Below are 27206 nucleotides of genomic sequence, written 5' to 3'. Positions count from 1 at the left end.
TTCAGGGGCGTACACGCCCATTGTGGAGGCTCGGAGATGAAGAAGACAAGATTCGCCTGAGCCCCGAAGCCTTGCCTGGCAACAAGCTTGCTGCAGTCCTGCGCCTCCTGGTCGGGGATGACCAAGAGTACACGCCGAGCGCCTTTGTTCCTTTGTTCTGCCGCAAGGACTGGGAGTAGGTCATGGCCGCCAGACCCACCTTCGACGGGTGCGGGCTGGTGCCGCCGACGCCCACTGGAACCCCTGTAGCGCTGTCACTGATAGTGCTGTCTTTTGATGAGTCTCGTGGTGAGGAAGAAGAGGAGGACGAGGAGCACGACCTGGGGGTAACCCCTGAAGGGACGGGTGTCGGTGTCAAAACCGGCGGATCTCGGGTAGGGGGTCCCGAACTGTGCGTCTAGGCGGATGGTAACAGGAGACGAGGGACACAATGTTTTTACCCAGGTTCGGGCCCTCTCGATGGAGGTAAAACCCTACGTCCTGCTTGAGTAATATTGATGATATGGGTAGTACAAGAGTGGATCTACCACGAGATCAAGGAGGCTAAACCCTAAAGCTAGCCTATGGTATGATTGTTGTAATGTGTGTTGTGTCCTACGGACTAAAGCCCTCCGATTTATATAGACACCGGAGGAGGCTAGGGTTACACAGAGTCGGTTACAATGGTAGGAGATCTACATATCCGTATTGCCAAGCTTGCCTTCCACGCCAAGGAAAGTCCCATCCGGACACGGGACGGAGTCTTCAATCTTGTATCTTCGTAGTCTTGGAGTCCGGCGGATGATGATAGTCCGGCTGTCCGGACACCCCCTAGTCCAGGACTCCCTCGGTAGCCCCTGAACCAGGCTTCAATGACGATTAGTCCGGCGCGCATAATGTTCGGCATTGCAAGGCGGGTTCCTCCCTTGAATAATCCAGAGAAGATCATGAACACCAGGATAGTGTCCGGCTCTGCAAAATAAATTCCACATTCCACGGTAGAGAGAATAAAATGTACACTAGTTCAATCTGCTGACGTATTATGCGGCGTGACATCACACCGCTACCAGGCTTTTACTTGAATCGTTTTTTACTACAACACCTCAGCACGTTTAGCGAGGCAGTTTCCTTGGCACGTCTTGTCGAAGCAGAGATCGTGTTCCCCTTATTCCGGGATTCTCATCAATATGTGCGTGGGTAACCCAACCGTTCCCGTCGCCACGCCTCCTCTATCGAAGGTGAATCCCAAACGGTCACGGATACGGCTCTTGGTATTTCTCCCCTTTATAAGAGGACCAAGGCTTGTTCTTGTTCTTCAATCTCGCATCAAATCTCCTCCTCGCTCCCAGTTCCAACACCCAGAGCCTCAGATTCGAGCGCTTCGGATTCTCAGTCATGTCCGGCTCCGACCTCCAGGGCCGGTGGGTGCCCTCCTCTGTCACGGAGGAGGACATATTAAAGTTATGTGAGGCCAAGTACCTGGCCTACGAGGTTTCGCACAGGTTGCCCGCCCAAGGGCAGGCCGTGCCCGCCCTTGAGCCCGGTGAGTTTGTTGTCTTCGTATCCCACCTCCGTCGGGGCTTAGGCTTCCCGACGGACCCCTTCGTGAGAGGGCTCATGTTCTACTACGGGCTGGACTTTCATGACTTGGCTCCGGAGTCCATCCTCCATATCTCCTCATTCATTATCGTCTGCGAAGCCTTCCTCCGCGTCACTCCCCACTTCGGCCTGTGGCTGAAGACCTTCAATGTGGAGCCGAAGATGATCGGGGGGCGTCAAGCGGAGTGTGGCGGGGCGGCCATAAGCAAAAAGGCCGACGCCCCGTGGCCCGAGGGTTCCTTCCAAGAGGAGCTCGGACTGTGGCAGCAAGAGTGGTTCTACATCACCGCTCCGAAGGGTAGCAAGCAAAAGCCGCCGCCTTCATTCCGCCCGGGACCTCCATGCCGACTGATGTCATGGGTCAACCAAGGGCTCAATTGGGGGCCGTCCGAAGACGTGCCCTTATTGCAGGGCCGGATTTGAGATCTCTAGGCGAGGGAGATCAATCTGATTGTAGTGATGCAGGTTATGCTAATCAGGCATCTTCTGCCCTGCAAACGCCGTCCTCTCCGTCTACGGGAATTCAACCCGGAGGGACCTCAGATTCTCCAACACTTCATGGGTGCGACACCCGTGGAGATGTACAAGTTGTTCTTCGGACCACATGTAGCGTGCCCGGAGTTGGCCGAGGACGCAGGCCTAAGCCGCAATCGCCCGGATACTCAGGTAAATAGCTCAGAGTCCGGACGCTCTGTTTATCTTCTTTTCTAGAGTTCGCCTCCTGACCCATTACTCTTCACAGGAGTGGGTAGCACAATCGAGGCTGATAAGGTGTCCGGCCCCCCTCCCAGAGACCGCACTGGAGCCCGTGCTAGTCAGAATGTTGGAGGTCGCGCCCATGGAAGGGGGCGATGGAGAAAATAGAGGAGCTATCATTTCGCCTAGAGGGGCGTCTGAAGAGAGGGGAATCAAAAACCCCTCCTTCCAGGGGGATAAGAGGACCGCCTCCGAAGATCCAGAGGCCAAAGCCCCTAAGCGGGGGAAGAGATTTTCACCGGGGGGTCCGGCGTCCGGGGAGAATCCGGACGCACAATCATCACCAAAGGATCAGCCCTCCAGCGAGCCGTGAGTATGAAAAAGGGGGAGTTAATTAGTAAGGAAATACCTCCATTTCTACTTCTGTGGGTAACCAAAATATTTATCTTGTAGTTCGGATCTGCAGCCTTCTCAGATGAGTTCATCTTCGGGGGACCTTCTTCCGGAGATGATGGAGAGCGAAACGCCTCCGTCTGCTGCGCCGTCAGATAAGGCAGGCGAGCCTGAAGTATCGTCACGGAGGGTATCCCCGAGTCCGGAGGGGCCAGAGAGTTCGGCACCCGCTAGTATCCGGCCGGGAGAACTGAAGAATCTGTTTGAGAGGGCGTCCATCTCAGAAGATCACCGTGCGTTGATGCGTGTGGTGATTGGAAGGATTTCGTCCGCTGAGAGCGGATTGCAAAATGCCGCTATGAGCTTGCTGGCGGGGTTTGAGGTACGCGAAAATGATGCATCTCTTTGTCCATTAACAGTTTTGCACATGAAAATGCGCCCTCTATAGATAGTAGCCCCCGAGACTCGGTAGGTTGTCGAAGACGACAGCGTGCCGAGGATCAAAATTGTAAGTAATTAATGTCGCCATTCCTATGCAGGTGGCGGATAGTCCGAGGGATAGTCGGACTAGTGGAGTTGCCGAGTTAATGCGGCAACTTGACATGGCGGATGCGGACATCGCGCTTGTTAACCGGCGACTTGACGAGTCGCATGGTAAATTAGTTCTCCGCAGTCGCTTTATTAAGGAGGTCAAAGCCCTCCTTTTGATAAATTATATGCTGTTGTACAGACGGTGCTGCTGCTGTGGAGAGCCTTCGGGCCGAACTTGCCCAAGCTAAGGAGCAAGCCCGAAGGAGTGACGCGGCTGCCTCGAGGGCAGCCGAGGACTAGAAAGCCGAAAAGGCTGCACACTGCCTAAGCAGGGAAGAGGTGACCGAATTGGCTGTGAAAGTGAAAGATGCTGCTGACCGCAATGAGGCTCTTGAAAAGGAGCGTTTATCGGAGCGGGAAGACTCGAGGAAGGCCACCGCCGAGGCCAAGGATGCCTGATCTGCAATGCGGGCCATGAAGGAGGAGCTGTGCCAGACCGGAGATATCGTGGCTGGCAAGCCTTATCTGCTGCGTCGCCGGTTTATGGATCAAAAGTATGCTCAATTTGATCGGCCGTGGAGTCCGGAGGATCCGTATATGGACTTAGCAGCAAGTGCGGCTGATGCCGTTAAGCACTTCCGGAGCCAGAAGGATCACGAGACGGAAGAGCTATTTTGGTCTCAATTCCATAGTTCGGATCGCTCACTTCCGTTGACCGACCGGTTGGCTGAATGGGCCAAGCTGAATAGGTTGTCCGGACTTGCCATGACTGACGTCGTGGCTCATGTCTGGCCGGAGAGGCCCAAGGCGACGAGCTACTTCGGCTTACTGCAGCAATTCCTTGGAGCAGTGCCGCATATCAAGGAGATGAAGCGGTCGGCCTGCATCGAGGGAGCGCGGATGGCTCTTGCCCGCGTGAAGGCGCATTGGACGGAGATGGATGCCACCGCTGTTGCCGCCCAGAGCTCGGATGAAAACCGGCTCCCCGCCGAGCACTATTTCGGGGAAGTTATGCGTGGCGCTCGTGAAATAGAGTCGCAGTGCTCAAAAAATGTCACGTTCAAATGAACGTTTTTAGCTTGTAAAACGATGATTATGCTATGACTGCATTTTATACTTGTGCGTCCCAAGTAGTAAAACTTCTCCTGTGCGGCCGTTTACGTATACATTTGTATAACCTGAAAGATTGCAGTCTTCGGCTTCAGCCCCCACACACATGGTGCGGGGGTGTTCGCAAAAATAGCGCGTTTTCACACTTAATCCGACGTCTCGGTCCTGTTAAGGAGGTGGTAGCGTAGCAAACGAGGCAATCCGGACTATAATGCTTTATCACTTTCACTTAGCCAGTGGAGTTCGAGGGTGGGGCTACGATATAGCCCCTTGGGGCACTGCACTTCTCCGAATTCGGGGCACGTGTGTGCCTGACCGGGAAACGGTCCTTCGTCAAAGCGGGGAATTCTAAACATTCCGGTGGTCGATCAAGTGGTTGACCAGTCTCTCGCTATATCATGACAGTCAGTTTTCGGCTTTCTCTACTGAGGTGCTCGCCCAGCCGAACCGGGGCACAATCGCAGTAGTTCTCCTGGTGCCGCGTTAGCCGATGATACGGAACGTAAGGCAGCAAAACACACGAGCCGGGCAAACCCAACATTTGACCCAAGACATGATTCGGAGCTGATGCATATAATGCCTAACTCGAGACGCCGAACACTCCCGAAGGTGTCCGGTCTTTATGATAATGGGCAGAACAATGCCCTAAGCCCCTCGTGTCCAGGTACGGGCGTAGTCTTCTGACGCGGCCGATGCCAAAACGTCAGGCTCCGCATTGGCTATAGGAAGAAAACCAAGGGAGAATAACAACAAGAGACAGTAAGAAAGGTTTACGCAGGGTCTTAATCTGAAAAGAATCGTCACAACGGGTCCCTACTGCACGTCTGCGCCTGTGCCTCCGTTGCGCCGTTATCCTGGACGGGTATGCACGTTGTTCATCTGTAAAAGGAGAGGAACGCTTAGTTTGAAAACAATTCGTGCGAAAAATATACGTGTGAAAGAAGAAATATAAATAAGTAAGGCGGGGTTTATTTAAACCCGTGGTTGTTTGTGCGCGCCGCCCTTTGTGAAGAGGTGTGCGGCTAGGGAACCCCTAGTCTGCTGAAGCCGGACTCATGTATCCGGGTCCGGTGTCTTTGATTGACCCTCGCACTGAAATGATGCCACGCGGACCGGGCATCTTGAGTGTAAGAGATGCGTAATGCGGTATGGCGTTGAAACGAACAAAATCCTTTCGTCCCAAGAGTGCTTGATATCCACTTTTAAATGGGACGATGTGAAAAATTAGTTTTTCGCGCTGAAAATTGTTCGGTGATCCGAACACAATAGCAATAGGGAGCCTGTGCACTTGGCGTAAGGGCCTGGAGTCACTCCCTTGAAGGAAGTGCGGCTGTGTCGAGTTTTTGTAGGGTCTATCCCCATCTGACGGATTGTGTGTGAATACAGCAGGTTTAAGTCGCTGCCTCCGTCCATTAGGACTTTAGTAAATTGTAATCCGTCTATTATGGGATTTAATATCAGGGGAGTCTGTCCCGCATTTCGAACGCTTCTGGAATAGTCCAGGTGGTCGAAAGTGATTGGTTTTGATATCCAATCTCTATGGTTTGCTGGGTTGGACCGCGCGAATCTCTTTTTAGAAAGTGCCGCACTATTTTTCCGTATTATCATATGAAGTGAATTTACTTCTTTGACCCCTTGCGGGAAAGTCTTTTGTTTTCCGGTGCTCTGCTGGTGGGGTTTATCGTCTTCGCTTGACGCGTTGAGCCCCTTGTGTTCGGCGTTTAGTCGGCCGGACTGTTTAAAAACCCAACAATCCCGATGGGTGTGGTTTGCAGGCCTTCCGGGGGTGCTGTGGATTTGACATATCCGACCCAAGATCTTGTTTAAGTTGGACAGCTCATCGCCGTCATCCTTAGGAGGCGACGTTTTGTTGTTTGGCCGTGAGCTTTTGAATCCGGCGTTGACTGCCGTGCTCTTTGGGCTTTTCTCTTTATTCCGGCGCTGCTCTTTTCTGCGCCGCAATTTTCCGTTTCCATCTCTTCTCTCGGATGTACTTGGGTCGCTGGTACTGCATCTTGCTAGCCAGCTATCCTCTCCCGCACAGAAGCGGGTCATGAGGCTTGTTAGCACGGGCATTGTCCTCGGTTTTTCTTGGCCGAGGTGTCTGGCAAGCCATTCGTCTCGGACATTGTGTTTAAAAGCTGCTAAGGCTTCGGCGTCCGGACAGTCGACTATTTGGTTCTTTTTGGTGAGGAACCTGTTCCAGAATTTGCGCGCTGACTCTCCGGGCTGTTGAGTTATATGACTTAAATCATCTGCATCCGGAGGGCGGACATAGGTCCCTTGAAAATTTGCTCTAAACGCTTCCTCGAGCTCTTCCCAACTTCCCACAGTGTTTTCTGGGAGGCTTTTAAGCCAATGACGGGCTGGCCCTTTGAGCTTGAGGGGTAGGTATTTTATGGCGTGGAGATCATCTCCTCTGGCCATGTGTATATGTAGTATGTAATCTTCTATCCAGACTCTAGGGTCTGTTGTTCCATCGTAGGCCTCTATGTTTATGGGTTTGAATCCTGCTAGGAATTCATGATCCAGCACCTCATCGGTGAAACATAGTGGGTGTGTGGCACCCCTGTATTTGGGTGTGCCACTATCTTCGGACACTTGACGTGTTGCCTTGCTTCCTGGGGCCTTCTTCTTTGGCCCGTAGATGGACCTGGGTGGGCCGTCTGTCTTTCCAGGTTCATTATGTGCGGCGCCGCTTTCAGAATTTGGCCTATCATCTGACCGTCTATCCAACCAGGCAGCCTTTTTATTTCTTGACGGTGGAGGCTCTATGGCCTCTTCGTCGAATTGTGGTAGCAGCTTGCGCTTTGGGTAGCTCTTTTATTGGTGACCATTGCCGTATTTGTCCGTGGTCTTGAGTACATTGCTCCATCTCATTCTGAGTGTGTCTTCCGCTGTTTTGAGCTTCCGCTTTTTGTTCTTCAGGCTTCTTGAAGTGTTGACGAGTCTTTTCTGAAGGTTTTTGCTTTCCGGCGTTGTGTCCGGCATGAGATCGTCCGGACTGTCATTTTCGCCGGGCCTGGACTGATTATCTAACTCGTCATGTTCGGACGGTTGCTTATCTGCATATTCGTCGTCCACTTGTGAGCCCTGCTGTATTACGGGCTTCTTAGGAGCGTTGTTGTTGTCGAGGCGGGACTTAGGGCGGCGTCTGCGCCCCCGTTTTGGTTGTTTATCGGCGGGGTTATCTTCTGCCGCGGCTCGTTGGTCCTCGTTATCGCTCTCTTTTGCGGTATCCACCATGTATATGTCATGTGACGGGGTGGTCCTCCCATGCCTTATAGGCTCTCTTTTCTTGTTCGTCTCCGGCATCGTCGTCTAGTCCATCGATGTCGTCGGAGTCGTAGTCTAGCATGTCGGTTAGATCGTCGACAGTCGCTACAAAGTGGGTGGTGGGTGGGCTCTGAATTTCTTCGTCGTCTATACCCCAACCATCCTGGCCATAGTCCGGCCAGGACTCTCCTGATAACGAGAGATACTTTATCGAATTTAGGATGTCGCCAAAGGGCGAGTGTTGGAAGATGTCCGCGGCGGTGAATTCCATAACCGGCGCCCAATCCGAATCGATTGGTAGGGGCGTGGGAGGTTCGGAGTCCGGCACCTCGGAATCACGAGTTTTGCGAGGGACAAGATTAATGTTTGGCTCTATCGCCGTGGAAGTTGGAGCCCCCAAGGTGGTGTCTATCCACCGATCCTTGATCTGGGCGATCGGCTCCATATTAATGGCCGAAGCGGATTCGTGCGCGGCCACCAAGGTACCGTTCGGTGGCAGAGCTAGATCATGCCCATCGTCACAGTGCGGCGCGCTCGGCTGCGGCTCGAGTCCGTCGAAGGTCAAGTCTCCGCGGACATCGGCCGTGAAGTTTAGGCTTCCGAATCTGACCTGACAGCCAGGGGCGTAGCTTTCGATCTACTCCAGATGGCCAAGCGAATTAGCCCGCAGTGCGAAGCCGCCGAATACGAAGATCTGTCCGGGGAGAAAAGTCTCACCCTGGACAGCGTTATTGGTTGAAGACACCATCGGGCCTGTCGGTGACGGCACAGAGAAACTCTCAATGAAAGCACCAATGTCGGTGTCAAAACCGGCGGATCTCGGGTAGGGGGTCCCAAACTGTGCGTCTAGGCGGATGGTAACAGGAGATGAGGGACACGATGTTTTTAAACAAGTTCGGGCCCTCTCGATGGAGGTAAAACCCTACGTCCTACTTGATTAATATTGATGATATGGGTAGTACAAGAGTGGATCTACCACGAGATCAAGGAGGCTAAACCCTAAAGCTAGCCTATGGTATGATTGTTGTAATGTGTGTTGTGTCCTATGGACTAAAGCCCTCCGGTTTATATAGACACCGGAGGAGGCTAGGGTTACACAGAGTCGGTTACAATGGTAGGAGATCTACATATCCGTATTGCCAAGCTTGCCTTCCACGCCAAGGAAAGTCCCATCCGGACACGGGACGGAGTCTTCAATCTTGTATCTTCGTAATCTTGGAGTCCGGCGGATGATGATAGTCCGGCTGTCCGGACACCCCCTAGTCCAGGACTCCCTCAACGGGGGAGACCTCCCCCTTGAGCAAGGCCGACATCCTCCACACCCTGCCGAACGTCGACGAGGCCGGCGCCCGTCAGGAGAGAGGGGAGTTGCCCGCTATCCCAATGAGGGGCAGGTCATTGCTAGTCTCCCGAGATGCTGCGCCCGCCTTGACGCTGCCCGGAGATGCCTCTGGCCCTGCTGCTGTGCTGCCTTCTGCTCCCAGAGTCCATGCGCCCACTCCTCAGGCTCCGAAGCTTTCGGGATTAAAGCTCACCAAGCGGAGGGTGGACTATGCTGCGGTGGACCAGTAAGTGCTCGAGCTTCGTCTTGTTTTTGCTTATACTGCTGTTTCCTAACGCTCGAGCTAGTTCATCAAGCGACCAAGGCCGAGCGAAAAGTGCAAGATGACTTCAAATACGCCAAGTACTCTTCCAAGACCTACGGCTCATACACTCAAGCTTCCACAACTATGGCACCTCCTACCTTGACTAGAGCATCACCAAGCAACGGAGACAAGTCAAGTTACAAGAAAACTTCGACATCTTCAAGTCTTCCTCCTACTACAAGCAACTTCATGTTGGAAATATTCCCTAGAGGAAATAATAAAAGGTTATTATTATATTTCCTTGTTCATGATAATTGTCTTTATTCATGCTATAACTGTATTATCCGGAAATCATAATACACGTGTGAATACATAGACCATAACATGTCCCTAATAAGCCTCTAGTTGACTAGCTCGTCGATCAACAGATAGTCATGGTTTCCTGACTATGGACATTATATGTCGTTGATAACGGGATCACATCATTAGGAGAATGATGTGATGGACAAGACCCAATCCTAAGCATAGCACAATATCGTGTAGTTCGTTTGCTAGAGCTTTTCCAATGTCAAGTATCTTTTCCTTAGACCATGAGATCGTGTAACTCCCGGATACCGTAGGAGTGCTTTGGGTGTACAAAACGTCACAACGTAACTGGGTGACTATAAAGGTGCAATACAGGTATCTCCGAAAGTGTCTGTTGGGTTGACACGGATCGAGACGGGGATTTGTCACTCCGTATGATGGAGAGGTATCTCTGGGCCCACTCGGTAATGCATCATCATAATGAGCTCAAAGTGACCAAGTGTTTGGTGACGGGATCATGCATTGCGGTGTGAGTAAAGTGACTTGCCGGTAACGAGACTGAACGAGGTATTGGGATACCGACGATCGAGTCTCGGGCAAGTAACGTACCGATTGACAAAGGGAATTGTATACGGGGTTGATTGAATCCTCGACATCGTGGTTCATCTGATGAAATCATCGTGGAACATGTGGGAGCCAACATGGGTATCCAGATCCTGCTGTTGGTTATTGGCCGGAGAGCTATCTCGGTCATGTCTGCATGATTCCCGAACCCGTAGGGTCTACACACTTAAGGTTCGGTGATGCTAGCGTTATTAGGAAGACTTGTATGTGATTAACGAATGTTATTCGGAGTCCCAGATGAGATCCCAGACGTCACGAGGAGTTCCGGAATAGTCCAGAGGTGAAGATTTATATATAGGAGGTGCTGTTTCGGCCATCGGGAAAGTTTTGGGGTCATCCGGTATTGTACCGGGACCACCGGAAGGGTCCCGGGGGTCCATCGGGTAGGGCCACCTATCCCGGAGGGCCCCGTGGGCTGAAGTGGGAGGGGAACCAGCCCCTAGTGGGCTGGTGCGCCCCCCCTTGGGCCCCCAATGCGCCTAGGGTTGGAAACCCTAGGGTGGGGGGTGCACCACTTGCCTTGAGGGGCACTCCGCCCCCCTGGCCGCCGCCCCCTTGGGAGATTCCCATCTCCAGGGCCGGCGCCCTCCCTGGGGGCCTATATAAAGGAGGGGGAGGGAGGGCAGCCGCACCTTGAGTCTTGGCGCCTCCCTCCCCCTGCTACACCTCTTCCTCCTCCCGCAGTTGCTTGGCGAAGCCCTGCCGGAGTACTGCATCTCCACCACCACCACACCGTCGTGCTGCTACTGGAGCCTTCTTCCTCAACCTCTCCTTCCCCCTTGCTGGATCAAGGAGGAGACGTCATCTGCTCCATAAGTGTGTTGAACGTGGAGGTGCTGTCCGTTCAGCACTTGGTCATCGGTGATTTGGATCACGGCGAGTATGACTCCATCATCCCCGTTCTCTTGAACGCTTCCACTTGTGATCTACAAGGGTATGTAGATGCACACCTATCACTTGTTGCTTAGATGAACTCATAGATGGATCTTGGTGAAACCGTAGGAAATTTTTTAATTTTCTGCAACGTTCCCCAACAGTGGTATCAGAGCTAGGTCTATGCGTAGTTCTCTATTGCACGAGTAGAACACAATTTTGTTATGGGCGTAGATGTTGTCAACTTTCTTGCCGCTACTAGTCTTATTTTGCTTCAGCGTTATTGTGGGATGAAGCGGCCCGGACCGACCTTACACGTACGCTTACGTGAGACAGGTTCCACCGACTGACATGCACTAGTTGCATAAGGTGGCTAGCGGGTGTCTGTCTCTCCCACTTTAGCTGGAGCGGATTCGATGAAAAGGGTCCTTATGAAGGGTAAATAGAAGTTGACAAATCACGTTGTGGCTTTAACGTAGGTAAGAAAACGTTCTTGCTAGATCACCTATAGAAGCCACATAAAAACTTGCAACAACAATTAGAGGACGTCTAACTTGTTTTTGCAGCAAGTGTCTTGTGATGTGATATGGCCAAAGTTGTGATGAATGATGAATGATATATATGTGATGTATGATATCATGTTCTTGTAATAGGAATCACGACTTGCATGTCGATGAGTATGACAACCGGCAGGAGCCATAGGAGTTGTCTTTATTTTTGTATGACTTGCGTGTCATTGAAGAATGCCATGTAAATTACTTTACTTTATTGCTAAACGCATTAGCCATAGAAGTAGAAGTAGTCATTGGCGTGACAACTTCATGAAGACACGATGATGGAGATCATGATGATGGAGATCATGGTGTCATGCCGGTGACGAATATGATCATGGAGCCCCGAAGATGGAGATCAAAGGAGCTATATGATATTGGCGATATCATGTCACTATTATATAATTGCATGTGATGTTTATTATGTTTATGCATCTTTTTTACTTAGAACGACGGTAGTAAATAAGATGATCCCTTATAACAATTTCAAGAAGGTGTTCTCCCCTAACTGTGCGCCGTTGCTAAAGTTCGTCGTTTCGAAGCACCACGTGATGATCGGGTGTGATAGATTCTTACGTTCACATACAACGGGTGTAAGACAGTTTTACACATGCAAAAACACTTAGGGTTAACTTGACGAGCCTAGCATGTACAGACATGGCCTCGGAACACAGAGACCGAAAGGTCGAACATGAGTCGTATGGAAGATACGATCAACATGGAGATGTTCACCGATGATGACTAGTCCGTCTCACGTGATGATCGGACACGGCCTAGTCGACTCGGATCATGTAACACTTAGATGACTAGAGGGATGTCTAATCTGAGTGGGAGTTCATTAAAATAATTTGATTAGATGAACTTAATTATCATGAACTTAGTCTAAAACCTTTGCAAATATGTCTTGTAGATCAAATGGCCAACGCTCATGTCAACATGAACTTCAACGCGTTCCTAGAGAAAACCAAGCTGAAAGATGATGGCAGCAACTATACGGACTGGGTCCGGAACCTGAGGATCATCCTCATAGCTGCCAAGAAAGCATATGTCCTAGATGGACCGCTAGGTGAAGCACCCATCCCAGAGAACCAAGACGTTATGAACGCTTGGCAGTCACGTGCTGATGATTACTCCCTCGTTCAGTGCGGCATGCTTTACAGCCTAGAACCGGGGCTCCAAAAGCGTTTTGAGCAACACGGAGCATATGAGATGTTCGAGGAGCTGAAAATGGTTTTCCAAGCTCATGCCCGGGTCGAGAGATATGAAGTCTCGACAAGTTCTATAGTTGTAAGATGGAGGAAAATAGTTCTGTCAGTGAGCACATACTCAAAATGTCTGGGTTGCACAACCGCCTGTCCCAGCTGGACATTAGCCTCCCGGACGAGGCGGTCATTGACAGAATCCTTCAGTCGCTCCCACCAAGCTACAAGAGCTTTGTGATGAACTAGAATATGCAGGGGATGGTGAAAACTATTCCTGAAGTATTTTCAATGCTGAAGTCGGCAGAGGTAGAAATCAAGAAAGAACATCAAGTGTTGATGGTCAATAAAACCACCAAGTTCAAGAAGGGCAAGGGTAAGAAGAACCTCAAGAAGGACGGCAAGGATGTTGCCGCGCCCGGTAAGCCAGTTGCTGGGAAGAGGTCAAAGAATGGACCCAAGCCCGAGACTGAGTGCTTTTATTGCAAAGGGAAGGGCCACTGGAAGCGGAACTGCCCCAAATACTTAGCGGACAAGAAGGCCGACAACACTAAAGGTATATTTGATATACATGTAATTGATGTGTACCTTACCAGTACTCGTAGTAACTCCTGGGTATTTGATACCAGTGTCGTTGCTCATATTTGTAACTCACAGCAGGAGCTGCGGAATAAGCAGAGACTGGCGAAGGACGAGGTGATGATGCGCGTCGGGAATGGTTCCAAGGTCGATGTGATCGCCGTCGGCACGCTACCTCTACATTTACCTACGAGATTAGTTTTAAACCTTAATAATTGTTATTTAGTGCCAAGTTTGAGCATGAACATTGTATCTGGATCTCGTTTGATACGAGATGGCTACTCATTTAAATCCGAGAATAATGGTTGTTCTATTTATATGAGAGATATGTTTTATGGTCATGCCCCGATGGTCAATGGTTTATTCTTGATGAATCTCGAACGTAATGTTACACATATTCATAGTGTGAATACCAAAAGATGTAAAGTTGATAACGATAGTCCCACATACTTGTGGCACTGCCGCCTTGGTCACATTGGTGTCAAGCGCATGAAGAAGCTCCATGCTGATGGACTTTTAGAGTCTCTCGATTATGAATCATTTGACACATGCGAACCATGCCTCATGGGCAAAATGACCAAGACTCCGTTCTCCGGAACAATGGAGCGAGCAACCAACTTATTGGAAACCATACATACCAATGTGTGCGGTCCAATGAGTGTTGAGGCTCGCGGAGGATATCGTTATGTTCTCACTCTCACTGATGACTTGAGTAGATATGGGTATGTCTACTTAATGAAACACAAGTTTGAGACCTTTGAAAAGTTCAAGGAATTTCAGAATGAGGTAGAGAATCAACGTGACCGAAAGATAAAGTTCCTACGATCAGATCGTGGAGGAGAATATTTAAGTCACGAATTTGGTACGCACTTAAGGAAATGTGGAATCGTTTCACAACTCACGCCGCCTGGAACACCTCAGCGTAACGGTGTGTCCGAACGTCGTAATCGCACTCTATTGGATATGGTGCGGTCTATGATGTCTCTTACCGATTTACCGCTATCATTCTGGGGATACGCTCTAGAGACAGCTACATTCACTTTAAATAGGGCACCGTCCAAATCCGTTGAGACGACACCGTATGAATTATGGTTTGGGAAGAAACCTAAGCTGTCGTTTCTAAAAGTTTGGGGATGCGATGCTTATGTCAAGAAACTTCAACCTGAAAAGCTCGAACCCAAGTCGGAAAAATGTGTCTTCATAGGATACCCTAAGGAAACCATTGGGTATACCTTCTACTTAAGATCCGAGGGCAAGATCTTTGTTGCCAAGAACGGATCATTTTTGGAAAAAGAGTTTCTCTCGAAAGAAGTAAGTGGGAGGAAAGTAGAACTCGATGAAGTACTACCTCTTGAACAGGAAAGTAGTGCAGCTCAGGAAAATGTTCCTGTGATGCCTACACCAACTGGAGAGGAAAATAATGATGATGATCAAGGTACTTCGGATCAAGTTGCTACTGAACTTCGTAGGTCCACAAGGACACGTTCCGCACCAGAGTGGTACGGCAACCCTGTCTTGGAAATCATGTTGTTAAACAACGGTGAACCTTCGAACTATGAAGAAGCGATGGCGGGCCCAGATTCTAACAAATGGCTTGAAGCCATGCGATCCGAGATAGAATCCATGTATGAAAACAAAGTATGGACTTTGACAGACTTGCCCGATGATCGGCGAGCGATAGAAAACAAATGGATCTTTAAGAAAAGACGGACGCGGATGGTAATGTTACCATCTATAAAGCTCGACTTGTTGCTAAGGGTTATCGGCAAGTTCAAGGGGTTGACTACGATGAGACATTCTCTCCCGTAGCAAAGCTGAAGTCCGTCCGAATCATGTTAGCAATTGCCGCGTACTATGATTATGAGATATGGCAGATGGACGTCAAAACGACATTCCTTAACGGACATCTTAAGGAAGAACTGTATATGATGCAGCCGGAAGGTTTTGTCGATCCTAAGAATGCTAACAAAGTATGCAAGCTCCAGCGATCCATTTATGGGCTGGTACAAGCATCTCGGAGTTGGAACATTCGCTTTGATGAGATGATCAAAGCGTTTGGGTTTATGCAGACTTATGGAGAAGCCTGCATTTACAAGAAAGTGAGTGGGAGCTCTGTAGCATTTCTCATATTATATGTAGATGACATACTCTTGATGGGAAATGATATAGAACTTTTGGACAGCATTAGGGCCTACTTGAATAAGTGTTTTTCAATGAAGGACCTTGGAGAAGCTGCTTACATATTAGGCATCAAGATCTATAGGGATAGATCGAGACGCCTCATAGGTCTTTCACAAAGCACATACCTTGATAAGATTTTGAAGAAGTTCAAAATGGATCAGTCCAAGAAAGGGTTCTTGCCTGTATTGCAAGGTGTGAGATTGAGCTCGGCTCAATGCCCGACCACGGCAAAAGATAAAGAAGAGTTGAGTGTCATCCCCTATGCTTCAGCCATAGGATCTATTATGTATGCGATGCTGTGTACCAGACCTGATGTAAACCTTGCCGTAAGTTTGGTAGGAAGGTACCAAAGTAATCCCGGCAAGGAACACTGGACAGCGGTCAAGAATATCCTGAAGTACCTGAAAAGGACAAAGGACATGTTTCTCGTTTATGGAGGTGACGAAGAGCTCTTCATAAAGGGTTACGTCGACGCTAGCTTCGACATAGATCTGGATGACTCTAAGTCACAAACCGGATACGTGTATATGTTGATTGGTGGAGCAGTAAGCTGGTGCAGCTGCAAGCAGAGCGTCGTGGCGGGATCTACATGTGAAGAGGAGTACATGGCAGCCTCGGAGGCAGCGCATGAAGCAATTTGGGTGAAGGAGTTCATCACCGACCTAGGAGTCATACCCAATGCGTTGGGGCCGATCAAACTATTCTGTGACAACACTGGAGCTGTTGCCCTTGCCAAGGAGCCCATGTTTCACAAGAAGACCAGGCACATCAAGCATCGTTTCAACTCCATCCGTGAAAATTTTCAAGATGGAGACATAGATATTTGCAAAGTACATACGGATCTGAATGTCGCAGATCCGTTGACTAAACCTCTTTCGCGAGCAAAACATGATCAACACCAGAACTCTATGGGTGTTTGATTCATCACAATGTAACTAGATTATTGACTCTAGTGCAAGTGGGAGATTGTTGGAAATATGCCCTAGAGGCAATAATAAAAGGTTATTATTATATTTCCTTGTTCATGATAATTGTCTTTATTCATGCTATAACTGTATTATCCGGAAATCGTAATACACGTGTGAATACATAGACCATAACATGTCCCTAGTAAGCGTCTAGTTGACTAGCTCGTCGATCAACAGATAGTCATGGTTTCCTGACTATGGACATTAGATGTCGTTGATAACGGGATCACATCATTAGGAGAATGATGTGATGGACAAGACCCAATCCTAAGCATAGCACAAGATCGTGTAGTTCGTTTGCTAGAGCTTTTCCAATGTCAAGTATCTTTTCCTTAGACCATGAGATCGTGTAACTCCCGGATACCGTAGGAGTGCTTTGGGTGTACCAAACGTCACAACGTAACTGGGTGACTATAAAGGTGCACTACAGGTATCTCCGAAAGTGTCTGTTGGGTTGACACGGATCGAGACTGAGATTTGTCACTCCGTATGACGGAGAGGTATCTCTGGGCCCGCTCAGTAATGCATCATCATAATGAGCTCAAAGTGACCAAGTGTTTGGTCACGGGATCATGCATTGCGGTACGAGTAAAGTGACTTGCCGGTAACGAGACTGAACGAGGTATTGGGATACCGACGATCGAGTCTCGGGCAAGTAACGTACCGATTGACAAAGGGAATTGTATATGGGGTTGATTGAATCCTCGACATCGTGGTTCATCTGATGAAATCATCGTGGAACATGTGGGAGCCAACATGGGTATCCAGATCCCGCTGTTGGTTATTGGCCGGAGAGCTGTCTCGGTCATGTCTGCATGATTCCCGAACCCGTAGGGTCTACACACTTAAGGTTCGGTGACGCTAGGGTTATTAGGAAGACTTGTATGTGATTACTGAATGTTATTCGGAGTCCCGGATGAGATCCCAGATGTCACGAGGAGTTCCGGAATAGTCCGTAGGTGAAGATTTATATATAGGAAGTACTATTTCGGCCATCGGGAAAGTTTCGGGGTCATCCGGTATTCTACCGGGACCACCGGAAGGGTCCCGGGGGTCCACCGGGTAGGGCCACCTATCCCGGAGGGCCCCGTGGGCTGAAGTGGGAGGGGAACCAGCCCCTAGTGGGCTGGTGCGCCCCCCTTGGGCCCCCCTGCGCCTAGGGTTGGAAAACCTAGGGTGGGGGGGGGGGGGGCGCACCACTTGCCTTGGGGGGCACTCCACCCCCCTGGCCGCCGCCCCCTTGGGAGATTCCCATCTCCAGGGCCGGTGCCCCCCTGGGGGCCTATATAAAGGAGGGGTGGAGGGAGGGCAGCCGCACCCTGAGTCTTTGCGCCTCCCTCCCCCTGCTACACCTCTTCCTCCTCCCGTAGTTGCTTGGCGAAGCCCTGCCAGAGTACTGCATCTCCACCACCACCACGTCGTCGTGCTGCTGCTGGAGCCTTCTTCCTAAACCTCTCCTTCCACCTTGCTGGATCAAGAAGGAGGAGACGTCATCTGCTCCGTACGTGTGTTGAATGCGGAGGTGCTGTCCGTTCAGCACTTGGTCATCGGTGATTTGGATCACGGTGAGTACGACTCCATCATCCCCGTTCTCTTGAACGTTTCCGCTCGCGATCTACAAGGGTATGTAGATGCACTCCTATCACTCGTTTCTTAGATGAACTCTTAGATGGATCTTGGTGAAACCGTAGGAAATTTTTTAATTTTCTGCAACGTTCCCCAACACTTCAAGCCGAGAGTTTCATTATCATCTACTCCAACGGATGAGACCGTCAAGACGAGTTCCATTAAATGCTTCACATGTCAAGGCCGCGGCCACAAGACATTTGAGTGCCCCACTAGGCGCACCATGATCGCCAACGCCAATGACACCTATGACCCATGAGTGAGGAATAAATGGAATCACTTGAACACGTGGCCATGCACCAGCAAGAGAATGAAGATGAAGATGATCAAGTATTTTGTGACAATGATTCAAGCCCCGCTCTTGTTGTATCCAAGGTCTTGATGCTTCAACACCAACAAGACGAAGACCAACATTGCCACATCTTCCACACCAAAGCGGGCATCAATGGACGTTCCGTGAAGGTCATCATCAATGGATGAAGTTACCACAATTTGGCAAGTGAAGAGCTAAGTTCCAAGCTACAATTGGTCAAGATGAAGCATCCTCGCCCCTATAAGGTGCAATGGCTTAGCGACTCTGGCACCATTCAAGTGGAGCACACCGTGCAAGTTTCCTTCATGATTGGCGTATATGAAGAGACCTTGGAGTGTGATGTGGTTCCTATGTCCGTGTGACATCTCCTCTTAGGAAGACCTTGGCAATTCGACAGCGACATCATCTACACCGGCGTACCAACCACTATAGCTTCAAGATGAAGGGTGATGACCCACAAGTATAGGGGATCAATCGTAGTCCTTTCGATAAGTAAGAGTGTCGAACCCAATGAGGAGCAGAAGGAAATGGCAAGTAGTTTTCAGCAAGGTATTCTCTACAAGCACTAAAATTATAAGTAACGAGTAGTTTGATAGCAAGATTATTTGTAACGAGCAAGTAACGGTAATGGTAACAAAAGTGCAGCAAGGTAGCCCAATCCTTTTTAGGCAAAAGACATGCCAAAATGGTCTCTTATGATAAGCAAAGTGTTCTTGAGGGTACACGGGAATTTCATCTAGTTACTTTCATCATGTTGGTTTGATTTGTTTCACTACTTTGATAATTTGATATGTGGGTGGACCGATGCTTAGGTGCTGTTCTTACTTGAACAAACCTCCTACTTATGATTAACCCCCTCGCAAGCATCCGCAACTACGAGAAAAGTATTAAGATAAGATCCAAATCAATCCCTTACGAAGTAGCGCATAAACTAGGGTTTAAGCTTCTGTCACTCTTGCAACCCATCATCTAATAACTACCCCACAATGCATTCCCTTAGTCCCAAATATGGTGAAGTGCCATGTGGTCGATGTTCACATGACACCACTAAGGGAATCACAAAATACATACCATCAAAATATCAAACACATATCAAGTTCAGATGATTAATTACTTGCAACAAGATTTCTCCCGTGACCTCAAGAACAAAAGTAACTACTCACAAATGATAATCATGCTCAAGATCAGAGGGGTATTAAATAGCATAATGGATCTGAACATATAATCTTCCAGCAAATAAACCATATAGTAATACTACAAGATGTAATCAACACTACTAGTCACCCACAAGCACCAATCTAAGGTTCCGGTACAAAGATTGAACACAAGAAATGAACTAGGGTTTGAGAGGAGATAGTGCTGTTGAAGATGTTGATGGAGATTGCCCTCCCCAAGATGGGAGAGTTTTTGGTGATGATGATGATTTCCCCCTTTGGGAGCGAAGTTCCCCAGGCGGAATCGCTCCAGCGGAGGGCAAAAGTGCTCCCGCCCAAGTTCCATCTCGAGACGGCGGCGCTTCATCCCGAAAGTCCTCTCTTGTTTTTTCTATGTCAAAATGACTTATATACCAGAAGAGGGGCACCAGAGGTGGGCCGAGGAGTGCACAACCCACCAGGGCGCGCCTGGGCTCCCTGGCACGCCCAGGTGGGTTGTGCCCACCTAGTGGGCCCCCCTATGGTAGTTATTTGCTCCAATAATTCTTATATATTCCATAAAAAATCTCCGTGAAGTTTCAGCTCATTTGGAGTTGTGCAGAAATAGGTGGCCTGATGCAGCTTTTTCAGGTCTAGAATTCCAGCTGCCGGTAGTCTCCCTCCTTGTGTGAACCTCACATATTATGAGAAAAAGGCATTAGAATTACTCCAAAAAGTATTATTATGTATAAAAATATATAAATAATAGTAGAAAACACGATGCAAAATGGACGTATCAAAGGGCAAAGAGTACGTGCTACGACCTATGTCGCCAAGTCGGGTGATCGCTGACAAACAAGCATCCACCCATCATGGAGAGAACATTGAGAGACTGAAACACCAAAATGAGAGTGAGCGCCACAAGCCAAAAATGAGTGCCTCCACGATAAGCGACAAGAAAAAAATTAGTGCTTTTAGCTACCAAAAGAGACATGAGAGAAGGGTGTGAGAACCCATCTAGTGTCATACACTATGTCCTAGTGTGCAAAGACGAAGCGACAATGACTAACACCTCTAATCATCTACCTCTAGTGTTGTCTAATCTCTTGCAGGAGTTGCGGACGTATTTCCCGATGAGCCACCTCCCTGCCTTCCTCCTCTATGCGGCATCGAGCACCGCATCGACCTCATCGCCGGCGCACACCTACCGAACAAGGCTCCATACCACGTCAACCTCAGAGAAACTAAGGAGATACAAAGGCAAGTACAACACCTCATTGGCAATGGACATGTACGTGAAAGCTTGAGTCCTTGTGACATTCCGGTTATTCTTGTGCCCAAGAAAGATGGTAGTTTTCGCATGTGTTCCGATTGCCGTCCCCTAAATGCTATCACCGTTCGCTATAGGCATCCACGCCTTGACGATACGCTTGATGAGCTTAGCAGCGCCACCATTTTCTTAAAAATTGATCTTAAAACTGGCTATTACCAAATACGCATTCAACAAGGTGATGAATGGAAAACCTCTTTTAAAACTAAATTTGGCTTGTACGAGTAGTTAGTTATGCCTATGGGCTTATCAGAAGCAGCCTTCACTTTCATGCGCGTGATGCACTATGTTCTTCACAAATACATTGGCATAGGTGTTGTGGTCTACTTTGACGATATACTTGTGTTTAGCGAATCATTAGAAGATCATGTCACCCATCTTAGGGACGTTTTGCAAGTTCTTAGAAACGAGCGTCTTTATGCTGACATGGAGAAATGGATTTTTGGTGTTGAGAAGCTTGTTTTCTTGGACTTTCTTGTGTCTTCTAAGGGTGTTCATGTTGATGAGTCTAAAATTGAAACAATTAAAACATGGCCACAACCCACAAATTTGCAACAATTGCATAGTTTCCTTAGTCTCGCTGGCTTCTACCATTGCTTTGTAAAGAAATTTAGCACCATTGCATGCCTTGAGTAAGAAGAATGCACCCTTTGTTTGGGGACTCTCTCAATCTACCTCATTTGACGAGCTTAAATCTTTTCTTACACATGCTCCAATTCTTGTATTGCCATTTTGACAAAACTTTTGAAGTGCATTATGACGCTAGTGGCAATGGTATTGGTGGAGTTTTGATGCAAGAAAAGCGACCCATTGCATATTTTAGCAAAAAACTTTCCGGCGCTCAACTTAACTATCCTATCTATGACAAGGAATTATATGCTTTAGTGCGAGTATTGCATGCTTGGGAGCATTATCTTCGCCCACATGAATTTTTCATACATACCGATCATGAGACGCTTAAATACCTTAAAGGTCAAACAAAGTTGAACAAACGACATGCTAAATGGAGTGAATTTATTGAAATCTTTTCCTTATGTGATCAAGTACATTAAGGGTAAAAAGAATGTTGTGGCAGATGCCCTTTCCCGCAAGTGCATGTTGGTTACTCAACTTCAATTGAATGTTATTGGCTTTGAGCATGTTAAAGATCTATATGCACATGATCCTTCGTTTGCAATTCCTTATGCCAAATGTCTTTCTAACACTTGTTGGGAGCACTATTACCTTAAGTACGGTTATCTTATGCGCGCTAACAAACTTTTTGTACCCGATTCTTCTCTTCGTTTGTTACTTTTGCAAGAGGCTCATAACAGAGGACATATAGGACATTTCGGACATGACAAGACCTTTGCCACACTCTCCTTCAAGTACTTTTGGCCAAAGATATTTTGCAAAGTTGCACGCTTCACCAATCGGTGCTCTACATGCCGCAAAGCTAAGTCACAAGCTCAATCTCATGGTTTACATATGCCCCTTCTTATTCCGTATCAACTATGGGAAGATATCAGCATGGATTTTGTGCTTGGATTACTTACGACTCAAAAGGCAAGGATTTGGTATTTGTTGTTGTGGACCGATTCTCGAAAATGGCACATTTCATCCCATGCAATAAGATAGACGATACACATGTTGCAAATCTGTTTTACAGGGAAATCTTGAGGTTACATGGAGTGCTAAGGACAATTGTGTCGGACTGTGGTGTCAATTTCCTAAGCTACTTTTGGAAGACACTATGTGCCAAGCTCGGCATCAAGCTACTATTCTCGACGGCCTATCATCCTCAAACCGATGACCAAACTGAAGTCACCAACTAGACCCAATCTACTCTCCTACGCATGTTGATCAAGAAGAACATCAAGGAGTCGGAGGAGTGCTTACCCATCCCCGAGTATGCCTACAACCGTTTCATGACACTACTACCGGCAAGTCCTCCTTTGAGGTTGTCTACAGATTCAACCCGTTATCACCCTTGGACATCCTTCCTCTACCACTCCAAGAACGAGCGAACATGGACGCAAGTGCAAGAGCAAGCTATATCAAGAAGATGCATGAAGGTACAAGGTCCACGATCAAGCGTCAGGTACACCGCCTCGCCAGCTCAACATCAACAAGACTCCAATGGTGTTCAAACCGGGAGATCTCGTATGGCTTCATCTCCGCAAGGAGCGCTTCCCCAACGAGCACAAGCACCCACTGCTGCCCACGTGGGGGAGCAACAGCCGATGAGGGCAGGGAAAAACATAGGGGAAGCGCGGATTTCATAGGCCGTCTGTCGGAGCTGCACCTGGGCCGCGAGGGGCCAACGCTGGCGTCCGAGCTGCACCAACGGGGAAGCTGCGACTGCGGCGAGGCTACAGATCCGGAGCTGCCACCGTTCTCCACCTTGAACCGCTCCAAGGCGATGCGGAGGGCAAGCTCATAGTCCAGATCCATCTAGGAATCAGAGCAGCTGTCGGAGCTCGACATTGCACCGGATTCGATCGGAATCGCTACGGGGAGAGGAGAGGACGGGGCGAGAGAAGAGAGTGAGTGAGTTAGGGCGATGAGCCAGATGAGGTTTTTTGTGGGACATCTGTGGGGTCGGTGCTATGCCGAACTTGTCAGGCGGACGTGCCTGGGCATGCCCGGGCCACCCCATATCAGCCCCATATTTGTGCTAGATGTGAGGGGTGCCGGTCAGCCCGAGCGTTTGTGGCCTGTTTGAGGCGTTATTCCGGGGTCAAAAAAATCGTGACTACTTAGTGACCGGGCGAGCGGCCCAGACGTTTGAGACCGGTTTGAGGCGCTTGACTGTAGATGCTCTAACGGTGGGGTTCCAGTCCACGACATCCTTGGAGAAAAAAGTTCTCAAGAGACACGCGTGTGTGTTCTTTGTAATCAACAAAAAACAAGGTCCCACTTAGCCGGCAAATGTATGTCAGGAGGATTAGCATTTGCTATGGTATTTTTAGTTGTATGTGGGCTGGCAATTTTTGAGAACAACATGACATTTTCTTGAATGAAGGCTCGACTGCCATCTTTATCGTAACTAAAACTGCCACTAAAAATGTTCGAAATGCCACCCTCTCCCAATAGACAATAAGGTTTCCGAAAAAAATAAACAAACACAAACCGAGCTCACCTAAGTCACCCTCTCCCTGTTTTCACTTCCACACGCGTTTTCCTGTCCCCAAACCAAATTTCAAAATGAAAGCCTTCCACCGGAGCCGCGCAAATCCCCCTCTTCTTTCCCCCGCGCACGCGCCTTCAAACGCTCCATCCCTCCACCTGTCATGGTGTCCCCGCGCACGCCCGACTCGCCCCGCGGCCTCATCTTCGCCCCCGGCAACGCCGACCTCATCAGATCTACCTCTAGGGGAAGATCTCCGGGTCCGCGCTCCCCGCCGCCGCCGCCCAGTACATCCACGACGCGGACGTGTACGCAGCCGAGCCCGCCAACCTCGTCACCGGCCTCCTCCCCGCCTCAGCGAGCAGCGACGGGGAGGGCAGGGAGTGGTACTTCTTCACCTCTGTGAGGGCCTAGAGCAGCCGGGGCACCCGTAGGTGCCGCGCCGGTGCGGGTGGGGTAGGCACCTGGCATTCAGAGAAGGCGCGGTGCGACATGCTCGACGCGGGCGGCGCCGACGTCGGGTACCGCCAGCCCTTCACCTATGAACCCAAGAATGGCTGGCTGATGCTCGAGTTCAGCCAAGAAGACCCCTGCCCAGCGAGGCGATGCCCGCCCTCTGCAAAATCTACCAGAATCGTCGTGCTGGCTGGTCCGCCTCGAAACCCATTTCGCCTGGGTTGTCGTCGATGTCGGGTTCCAAGAGGAAGGCGGCGGCCGCGGGCGAGCGCTCCGGCGTGAGGCGATGCCTGTCGTTCTGTCCGTCTCCTGCCGCACCAAATCCGCTCACCGTGGTTGCTATATCGGAGATTCAAGAAGCATTCTTGCATCCAGTCGAGCGGCCGCAGGTAGAGCACTCACAGCCACACCGCTGATTCCTAGCTTCTCCATGCCCACCGACAGCACCGCCTTCCTCCGCCCCTCCCAAGATTCGCGCACGCCAGCGAATTCGGACCTAAGCGACACCTCGATGGCACGAATGGACAATTACAAGTTCGTCTCACCAGCCAGCTCCAAGAAGACCTGCTACAATGCCACGACACCCTCGAGCGATAACACCAGCGCTTGGGTCTTCCAGCTGTCCGCCCTAACCTCCTCCAATGGCACCACCTCCCTCCTCCCTAGCCAAGATTGGGCCACGCCAGAGTCGTCACAAGTCAGTGAGGCATCGAAGATGGAGAGCTACAACTGCTTCTCACCCGACCACGCCACATCCAGGCCCACCACACTGCTGATCAGCAATGGCATCGGCTATTGTTGGTCTTTGCCGCTGTACAGCGAGCTATCGGCAATTTTTGGCGCCTGATCGAATACTTTGGTACGCTTCCATGCTAGGCTGAGAGGAGTGTGCACTACAAACAAAATACACTTCCGTGATGATACATGTTTGTCACAGGAGGTCGTGTTTTTTGTCATGCATGTACATCCATGGTGATTTTATGACAGAATCAAGATAGTCATACCTGTGCTGTCGTAGAAGTGTTCCATGGCATTACCAAAATTGTCATCACGGAAGTGTCCACTTCCATGACGATAAATCGCGCGTCACAGAAGTGCTTTCGTCAAGGGTGACCGACACATGGCATCCACCGTAACGGAACGCCGTTAAGCTATCGGGTCTGATTTTGGATCCGATAACCCGTTAATAGCCCGGACCAACGGGGATTTTCCACGTGTAAAATCATCATTGGCCGCAGGAAACACGTGTTGTCTAACCGTTGGGACAGATGTCATCCACTCATTGGACAGGTGGCGCCTATGATAGGTAGACACGTGGCACGGCCCAACAGTGGCCCATTCCGGTGAAAAAGGCCGGCCTAGTAAAAATTAGCAGGCCGACCCATATAAGGCCTACTTGTGTCAGGTCCATTTAAGCCCACGACCCATACGAGATGTGCCAATTCGGCTCGTCAACGGCCTGTTAAAGATTTGACACCATTGTAGCCCATCGTCAGTTCGAGCCCGTTAATAGCCCGCTATATATTTGGGCTTAATATCGGCCCGATGAGATTTCGGCCTGTTAACGGCCGATCCAATGGATGGGCCAATTTTCAGGATGTACATCTTTCGGCCTTTTAGCGACCCATTTAAATGTTGGGCTAATTTCCGGCCCGGTGTGTCTTTCAGCTTGTTGACGGCCCATAAATCTGATGGGCCATTTGTAGTCGGACCTGAGTTTCGGCCTTTTAGTGGCCCATTTAAGTGTTGGGCTGATACGTCCATTTTGCATCATGCTTTTATATCAATATTTATTGCATTATGGTCTGTTATTACACATTATATCTCAATACTTATGTCTATTCTCTCTTATTTTACAAGGTTTACCATGAAGAGGGGGAATGCCGGCAGCTGGAATTCTAGCTGGAAAAGGAGCAAACATTAGAAACCTATTCTGCACTGCTCCAAAAATCCAGAAACTCCACGAAACTTATTTTTGGAATTAATAAGAATTATTGAGCGGAAGAAACACTAGAGGGGGCCCACACCATGGCCAGGAGGGTGGGGGGCGCGCCCACCCCTACTGGATGCGCCCCCTGTCTCCTGGGCCCCCTGGTGGCCCTCCAGTGTCCATCTTTTGCTATATGAAGGCTTTTACCCTGGCAAAAATCGTGGGCAAGCTTACGGGACGAAACTCCGCCGCCACGAGGCGGAACCTTGGCGGAACCAATCTAGAGCTCTAGCAGAGCTGTTCTGCCGGGGACACTTCCCTCCAGGAGGGGGAAATCATCACCATCGTCATCACCAACGATCCTCTCATCGGGAGGTGGTCAATCTCCATCAACATCTTCACCAACACCATCTCCTCTCAAAACCCTAGTTCATCTCTTGTATCCAATATTGTATCAAAACCACAAATTGGTACCTGTGGGTTGCGAGTAGTGTTGATTACTCCTTGTAGGTGATGCTAATTGGTTTACTTGGTGGAAGATCATATGTTCAGATCCTTAATGCATATTATTACTCCTCTGATTATGAACATGAATATGCTTTGTGAGTAGTTACGTTTGTTCCTGAGGACATGGGTGAAGTCTTGCTATTAGTAGTCATGTGAATTTGGTATTCGTTTGATATTTTGATGAGATGTATGTTGTCTTTCCTCTAGTGGTGTTATGTGAACGTCGACTTAATGACACTTCACCATTATTTGGGCCTAGAGGAAGGCATTGGGAAGTAATAAGTAGATGATGGGTTGCTAGAGTGACAGAAGCTTAAACCCTAATTTATGCGTTGCTTCGTAAGGGGCTGA

At 49.3% G+C, this 27206-nt stretch overlaps 1 pseudogene; it reads left to right on the top strand.

Moving 5' to 3' along the window:
• The first annotated feature begins 24526 nt into the window (after positions 1-24526).
• On the top strand, positions 24527-25265 carry LOC123077785 (uncharacterized; annotated as a pseudogene).
• The last annotated feature ends 1941 nt before the right edge of the window (positions 25266-27206 follow it).

Source organism: Triticum aestivum, chromosome 1B (assembly GCF_018294505.1).
Source record: "Triticum aestivum cultivar Chinese Spring chromosome 1B, IWGSC CS RefSeq v2.1, whole genome shotgun sequence".
NCBI classification, from domain to species: domain Eukaryota; kingdom Viridiplantae; phylum Streptophyta; class Magnoliopsida; order Poales; family Poaceae; genus Triticum; species Triticum aestivum.
This window is presented reverse-complemented; position numbering and strand designations above follow the sequence as displayed.